The sequence below is a fragment of the Misgurnus anguillicaudatus genome, chromosome 14 (genome assembly GCF_027580225.2).
Source record: "Misgurnus anguillicaudatus chromosome 14, ASM2758022v2, whole genome shotgun sequence".
Taxonomy (NCBI): Eukaryota; Metazoa; Chordata; class Actinopteri; order Cypriniformes; family Cobitidae; genus Misgurnus; species Misgurnus anguillicaudatus.
The window spans coordinates 11763667-11770549 of NC_073350.2; the positions used below are offsets into that span (position 1 = coordinate 11763667).

The 6883-nt window shown below is 36.4% G+C and overlaps 1 long non-coding RNA gene across 2 annotated transcripts in view; it reads right to left on the reverse strand.

Annotated features, from left to right (window-relative positions):
• LOC129428003 (uncharacterized) overlaps positions 1-3926 on the reverse strand; it is a 51949-nt gene extending 48023 nt beyond the window's left edge. Inside the window, exons 1-2 of one of the 2 annotated variants that reach the window (XR_012373160.1) lie at positions 3623-3926; positions 2829-2926 (exon numbers count right to left, since the gene is read on the reverse strand). This is a non-coding gene — a long non-coding RNA (uncharacterized lncRNA). The remainder of the gene's footprint in view (positions 1-2828; positions 2927-3622) is intronic. The other variant, XR_012373159.1, reaches the window with a different exon arrangement.
• Between the last annotated feature and the right edge of the window lie 2957 nt (positions 3927-6883).

Below are 6883 nucleotides of genomic sequence, written 5' to 3' on the forward strand. Positions count from 1 at the left end.
TCATTTGTTTAAAATCGTCTTTTAAGCCATAGCTTTCCAAATCTGCACGCATTCAAATATGACGCCTTGATTTAAGCAGCTATTTACTGTTATGTAAACAGTTATAACCATGTTTGTTTGTGTCATTCCCGGTAAAAAATATACAGAACAGCAGAAAAATTAAAAGTTAACTTCTTTGTGTATGAGTACATAATTCAAGCTGAAGTTATCGGGCTGAAGTCTGTAATGGGTTTTGTGTACTGTTAAGATTTCACCAGCATCAGCCAAAATCTTTTCCCGAGATCATTTCCCGTGAACATTTGGCGCATAATAGGTGCAGTCTGTCTTATGTGAGTTACAGCGAAACATTAAAGGTTTCTCATCTAGTTTAACAACATGCTGTCTGTAACAGCAGGGGTTCTTCAACAAGTCTCTGTTTGGACTAAATGAATTTGAGCCTGGTGAAGAAGCATAAATTAATATTGCTTCTACTCTTGTCAAAATGTATTTATTCATTGGCGAGACACTCATTAAAACATTCGGCAGCAATTAAAAAACAAGCATAAATCCATTTCTGTATGGATGGTGATTAGTTGCTTTGGTGATGATAATTCTTGGCGTTATCTTCACGTGCAATATTTAGATCATGTTGCAATTTGCATTTCTTCCTGCCTATTTCCTTTAGTCTGTTTTTTAACACCACCCATCATTGAGATTAGAAGTTTTATTTGTAAACTGTGAAAGATATTTTCTACAGTCATGTGCTTGTGTTTGTACTGGGTTTGAGATTGTATTGTTAATAGCAATAGATTATTTTCCTAAATACCTCTTATACCACAGGGCTGTTGAATACTTTATTCTGATTGGCTCAGAAATGTTCCACGGGTATGCATTATTTTTTGATATGGTCTTAGCAATGTCTGTGGTAACTGTGGTATAATCATAATAATTGACTCTGGCCCTTTCAATTGTTTGAAAATAATAACATGTGTGCATTACTATTAATTATTTGACTGTTTGTCGTCAATTATTTCTTACTTATTTTGCATATTCAAATATTGATCAAATATTTTCATTTCAGCTTTCTAAATTCCTGTCCTTTAGAAAGTAAAAATCTGGTGGGCTACAGCAGGTAAGTGGGTTATTGGTAAAGATTTTCATATTTAACCATTCAATAAACAATAAGACGTAAATGAATAGATTTCATGATCCAATTATGGAGCTTGGTATGGAGTTCTTTGTACTCTTTCCACTTTTTTTCTTTTAAAACTATTTAAACCAAAGCAGTCTAATTAGATTTTTAAAAAAGGCTTGGGGTTTTTCAACCCAGTATTGGGTCAAAGAGGGGCGAGCCCAGCTGTTGGGTTACATAAACCCAGAAAATGTTTATATTTTACCCAACAATGGGTTAAAACAGCCCAGCGTTTTGGATTGAAACAACCCAGCATAGGTTAGATTACAACCCAAGAGGCTGGGCTCGTCCTTTTTTAAGAGGTTGTGCACACCAAAACTTTTAAACGCGGCTGAAAATGCCTGGATGACGTCAAATGCCAGCTGAGTGCCAGCTTTCTTTAGCCGAGCGCTTTGGTAGCTCTGATACTTCAGCTGTGAGCCGGTTGGTTGCTGTGGTAATGTCCCGCCCATCCTCCACTGTGATAGGACAGCCGTGTGGGAACTGACATTGATGAGTGGAGCGTTGGGTTAAAAGTAACGCAGCATTTTCCAGAGTGTGCTGTTTTGATTCTCTCGTTAATGTGATGTCACACTGATTAAGCCCTGCCCACTGCCACTGACTGACTGGTAAATTTTTTCCCAAAAGCTTTTTTAAATGTGTTTGTTAGCACATTGTAGCGCTAATGCGGCTAAAGATACTATTGTCTCAAATTGTATTCAGAAGAATAAGATCTATTGTTGACAGAAAGCACTCACTGTCTGTTAGTAAGGGAGTAAGGAGCTGTAGCTCATTTGCATTTGTACACACATGAAAACATCGCTTTTTGCTCCCACCCAAATAAGGGCAATTTGGACATGCTATAACAAATGATCTGTGGGGTATTTTGAGCTGAAACTTCACACACTGGGCACACCTGAGTCTCAAAATGGGCATAATATGTGCCCTTTAATGCTTTGGGCAATCTTGTACATACACTAACCTAAAGGATTATTAGGAACACCTGTTCAATTTCTCATTATTGCAATGGTGTAATGGTGTGGGGGATGTTTTCTTGGCACACTTTTAGGCCCCTTGGGCATCGTTTAAATGCCACGGCCTACCTGAGCATTGTTTCTGACCATGTCCATCCCTTTTTGACCACCATGTACTCATCCTCTGATGGCTACTTCCAGCAGGATAATGCACCATGTCACAAAGCTCGAATCATTTCAAATTGGTTTCTTGAACATGACAATGAGTTCACTGAACTAAAATGGCTCCCACAGTCACCAGATCTCAACCCAATAGAGCATCTTTGGGATGTGGTGGAACGGGAGCTTCGTGCCCTGGATGTGCATCCCACAAATCTCAATCAACTGCAAGATGCTATCCTATCAATATAGGCCAAAATTTCTAAAGAATGCTTTCAGCACCTTGTTGAATCAATGCCACGTAGAATTAAGGCAGTTCTGAAGGCGAAAAGGGGTCAAACACAGTATTAGTATAGTGTTCCTAATAATCCTTTAGGTTAGTGTATAGCGTACTGTATATCAAATTGATCTGTACCGATAGAAGTCATAAATGACAAACTCTGAATTTGTGCCCACATTCACATTCAATGCAGCATTCTACACATCTAAAATGAACAAATCATTGTTGATAAGAGATGCCTTTAGCTAAAAGAGGGAGATGTGACCTTGTTTGAGTCCATACTTTGTCAAACAGATTCAGATCTTTTTCCTCTGAAGTCCCAGGAGATATATGGTCTTTTCAAACATCTGATGCCTCTGCGTCCTTTAATCATGAAACAAAAGAAAATGAAAGTTTGTATTGATATTGATACTTGATATGCATTGATACTACAAAACAGAGAAAGAGAGGGTAGTGGAGATAGAGAGATAATGGCTAACATCTACTCCAAATGTGCCATAAAAAGAGCCAGCTGTCCTTTAATCACAGCTTTATCGCTTTAATTAGGACCCTGTGAACGCAAACACACGTGCTGAATTACGCCTGTCACATGCAGTTTACATCTTTAATATATCAGATCTGTCCATCTTACTCTGATGTGCCTCATCATTCTGTATCACTTTTGTACTTGACTCAAATGATGCAATTTTTACATCAGGGCCTTTGTTACCAGACATTCATTATATCTTTAATAATAAAGTTACATTTTTAATAAAAAACTTGTTATTGTTAACCTGACACTCTGTGTCAACACTCTGTTATTGCACAAACTTGGAAATTTACTATTTTCAGCAGGAATCTGATTTTTTCATCCAATATTGTATTATTTGTAAATATTATTATTTCGCAAAAATTGGAGAATTTTATGGGGCATCATGACAACACCTACACGATAAAAAAGTCTTTATGATGTTTTTATAATAAAGTTCGGAAGGAGTATGTTCAGATAATCAAATAATTATGCTTAGATGGATTCAGATAATCAATTCAACATGAATCCTATATATAAATCCAACTTACTCCGTTCCTGGACAATTTCCCAGCATCCCTCCAACACCCTAACACCTCCCTCCTATCCCAGTTTGGGAATCAAACTAAATTTGATTATGTAAGTACAAACTCGTGAATTTTGGCATTTTCATCAGCCAAGCCTGTCCACAGCAGTCCAGAAAAGTAAAGAAGTCTTCTTCATAACCCCGCATCCACTTTCTTATCTGCAAAGTTGCCAGGTAATATCTGTAATTTGAAAAGAAAACAAGATAATGTTGTAAACTTAATTACAATAAAGTGTTGTTTTAATATAAAAACCTAATACTTTGCTGTAATTTATGTACAACAATAACCTGTAAACGAAATCCAGTATTATATTGTAATTCATTTTTACAGTTATTAAAAGCAAATTCACAAGACGTTACAATATTTTACTGACAACTTTTTGCCAGGTACTTACTGTAAAATCTACAGGAAAATTTGTTACAGATTTGCTGTTATTGTACAAACTTAGAGATGGTTTTACACTTATCAACCTCCCTCTCTATTTCTGTCTTGTACACCGAAAAAAATGATTCATTGAATTTAATAAATTTTTTTAAGGTAAGTGGTTGCAATCAATTTATTTAAGCTACATTTAAACAAAAAAGATCAGTAAAGTAAAATAAAATATAAAACTTTTGTTTAAATGTAGCTTAAATAAATTGATTGCAACCACTTACCTTAAAAAAATTGATTAAATTCAATGAATATTTTTTTCAGTGTATCAATGTCCAGCAAGTATTAGTTTTGATGCAAATGTTTGTTTTTCTGTTTTGTTTTATTACTAAAGGACACACACACCACGTACCTTCATATTTGTATTATGCAGTATATTTATTTTTGTTTCAAAATTCAGATCACATGTTGTGTCCCCAAAAAATGCCACTGTGCTTCAAATAATAATTTCTCACAGCTTCTAATATATTTTGTTGGATCTCACAGTTCTTCAGACCTGTCGCGGTAACTAGCAAAGCCCTTGAAGATATGAGTGTTGATATTTAGTGGGTTTGCCGCAGACGCACGGGCCTTGTTATGTTTAAAGAAACCATCAGACTGCGACGAGCTAAAGCGTGTTTGTGAAATTAAAAAGCACTGATGCAAAAATACTGGGCAATAAGGCCAAGCAACTGAGGGGCGTTTACCCGGCGCAAAGCACCACTGACGCAGAGAAGAACTGATGAAAACTTTCTTGGTGATGGAGACAATGTCAAACGGCACAGTGTTGTACGCAAAACAGATGAAGGAAGGACACGGGCTGAGTGATGTCATATCACAAGTAAATGTACACTTGATTGCTCTGTTAGGGGAAAGTGTCATTTTGGTTGTGTTTGCGAAAGATAGAGGAAAGCAATATGTACAGTAAGATGGGTTTAGAAATTATCCCGTTGAACGCTGCCAAAAATGTAAAGCCGTTTCTGAAGCTTCTAATTAATTAACAATTACACATTCAGGCGGTGTCAGCCAGACAGGCCATATATATTACATGGTTTAAACGCTGTCTTGTAAGTTTCCACAACAACAGCCAATTGAATTGGGGTTTATTGAAGAAGAAAGACATGTTAAAACTCATTAAGAGTCCATTAGCAGCCAGCTGATGATATCGTATTGATAAGATCACATGAGCTCTCAGGATTCTCTGATTAATTAAAAATTAAGTAAACTACTGAAACTAGATTTATCTGCTGCTCCTAAATGTAAAGCAGGGAATCCATTATACAGATGTCAGACTTTCTTAAGACCCTACAGTTTCTTCAGTCGCTCCCAAAGACAAATGATTAACTAATTTTAAGAAGGTTTAAGGCCTGCGTATGCATCACTTTTTACACATAACCGCAGGTCGCACATGTGCAAACAGGAGTATGTAGGCTAGGATAGGTACTGTTATTTGTCTGAATACGCATGCATTGAATGATGTATACTTCATTAAAGATACGCTTGCGAACGCATTAAAAAAGAGTCACCAAGAGTTGTTTGTATAGTTAGCTGTGTTTGCTTAGGTTGACACAATTTTCGTCATCAAAAGAGTGCGCATGTACTCCCATACGCCAAAAAATATATATCATTTTTAATATATTTCAAAATATACAAAAATGTATGTGCTAAAATATATTTTGAAATATGTTTACAAAAATATATTTTTGCCCATTTTTTGTATATTTTTTAAATAAATAAATTTTAAAGCATTTATATCCTACTGAGCCCCTAAGCCAGGTGACATTGGAGTAAAAAAATCGAAAGTTTAGTTTGATGTGCTCACGCGAAACCTTCATGTGCAGATTTTTTTACGTTTAGTTTCGCATGTTCGTGTGAAACTTTCACACGCGCACGGGAAAGTTTCACGTGAGCGCGTGATAGTTTCACGTGACCGCGCAATAGTTTCATGTGAGCACGCAATAGTTTCACGTGCACACGCGAAACTAAACTTTATTTAATTTTTGCTCCATGTTCCATTAGGGGGATACATAATATTCACATCGCATTGGAAGAAAACTTTTTAAAAAGCTTTTAAAATATATTTTCAACTGCAAAAATATACTTATAATTTTATATTTTATACTTGTACTTTATACATTTTTATAAAAACTTTCTACAAAAGTGTATTTAGCATATATTTTAATCATATTTTTGATCAGAGAAATTGATTTTATTTTTGCCGTATGGGCTGTATGCACACTGTCTGATTTTTTAAACTTCATGTACTTTATACACATAGGTCACACATGCGCCTACAGGAGAGGGTAGTATGTAGCCCAGGAGATGCATTGAATTTTGTTGCAATGCGCATGCATAGAAGGTCTGTTTACACATACAATCAAATAAACTATGCTTTGCAAGGCTGTGTGTTCGACCGCGCGTGTATGCTCGCGTACACGTAACAAAAACAGCCTGGCACCACTCGCGTTTCCTTCAGTAAATGTTTTAATCTAGTATTGTTTTGCTAGCACAATACAACTGGGTCAGTGATTACAGTGATGCATTGCTTGCGCCAGGCATATGGTGACAATATCGGCCACCAACGTGCGTTATGCCTCGGCTAGAATGGAATGTGACTTTGTCCAGCAGTATTAGCTGTGAAAGAAATTACTCTTGGCTTGAGAGGCTCTGGCAACGCAAGTAGATAATGATGGTTGGCAAACACATCACCTGCTGTTGTGCTTGTTTTCCTCCCATCTGAAAATGGCATGTTTTCAGCATTTGGTACGTTGCCAAATTGAAGACGTTTTGTGGCTATTGTTGGTGAGGAATTTA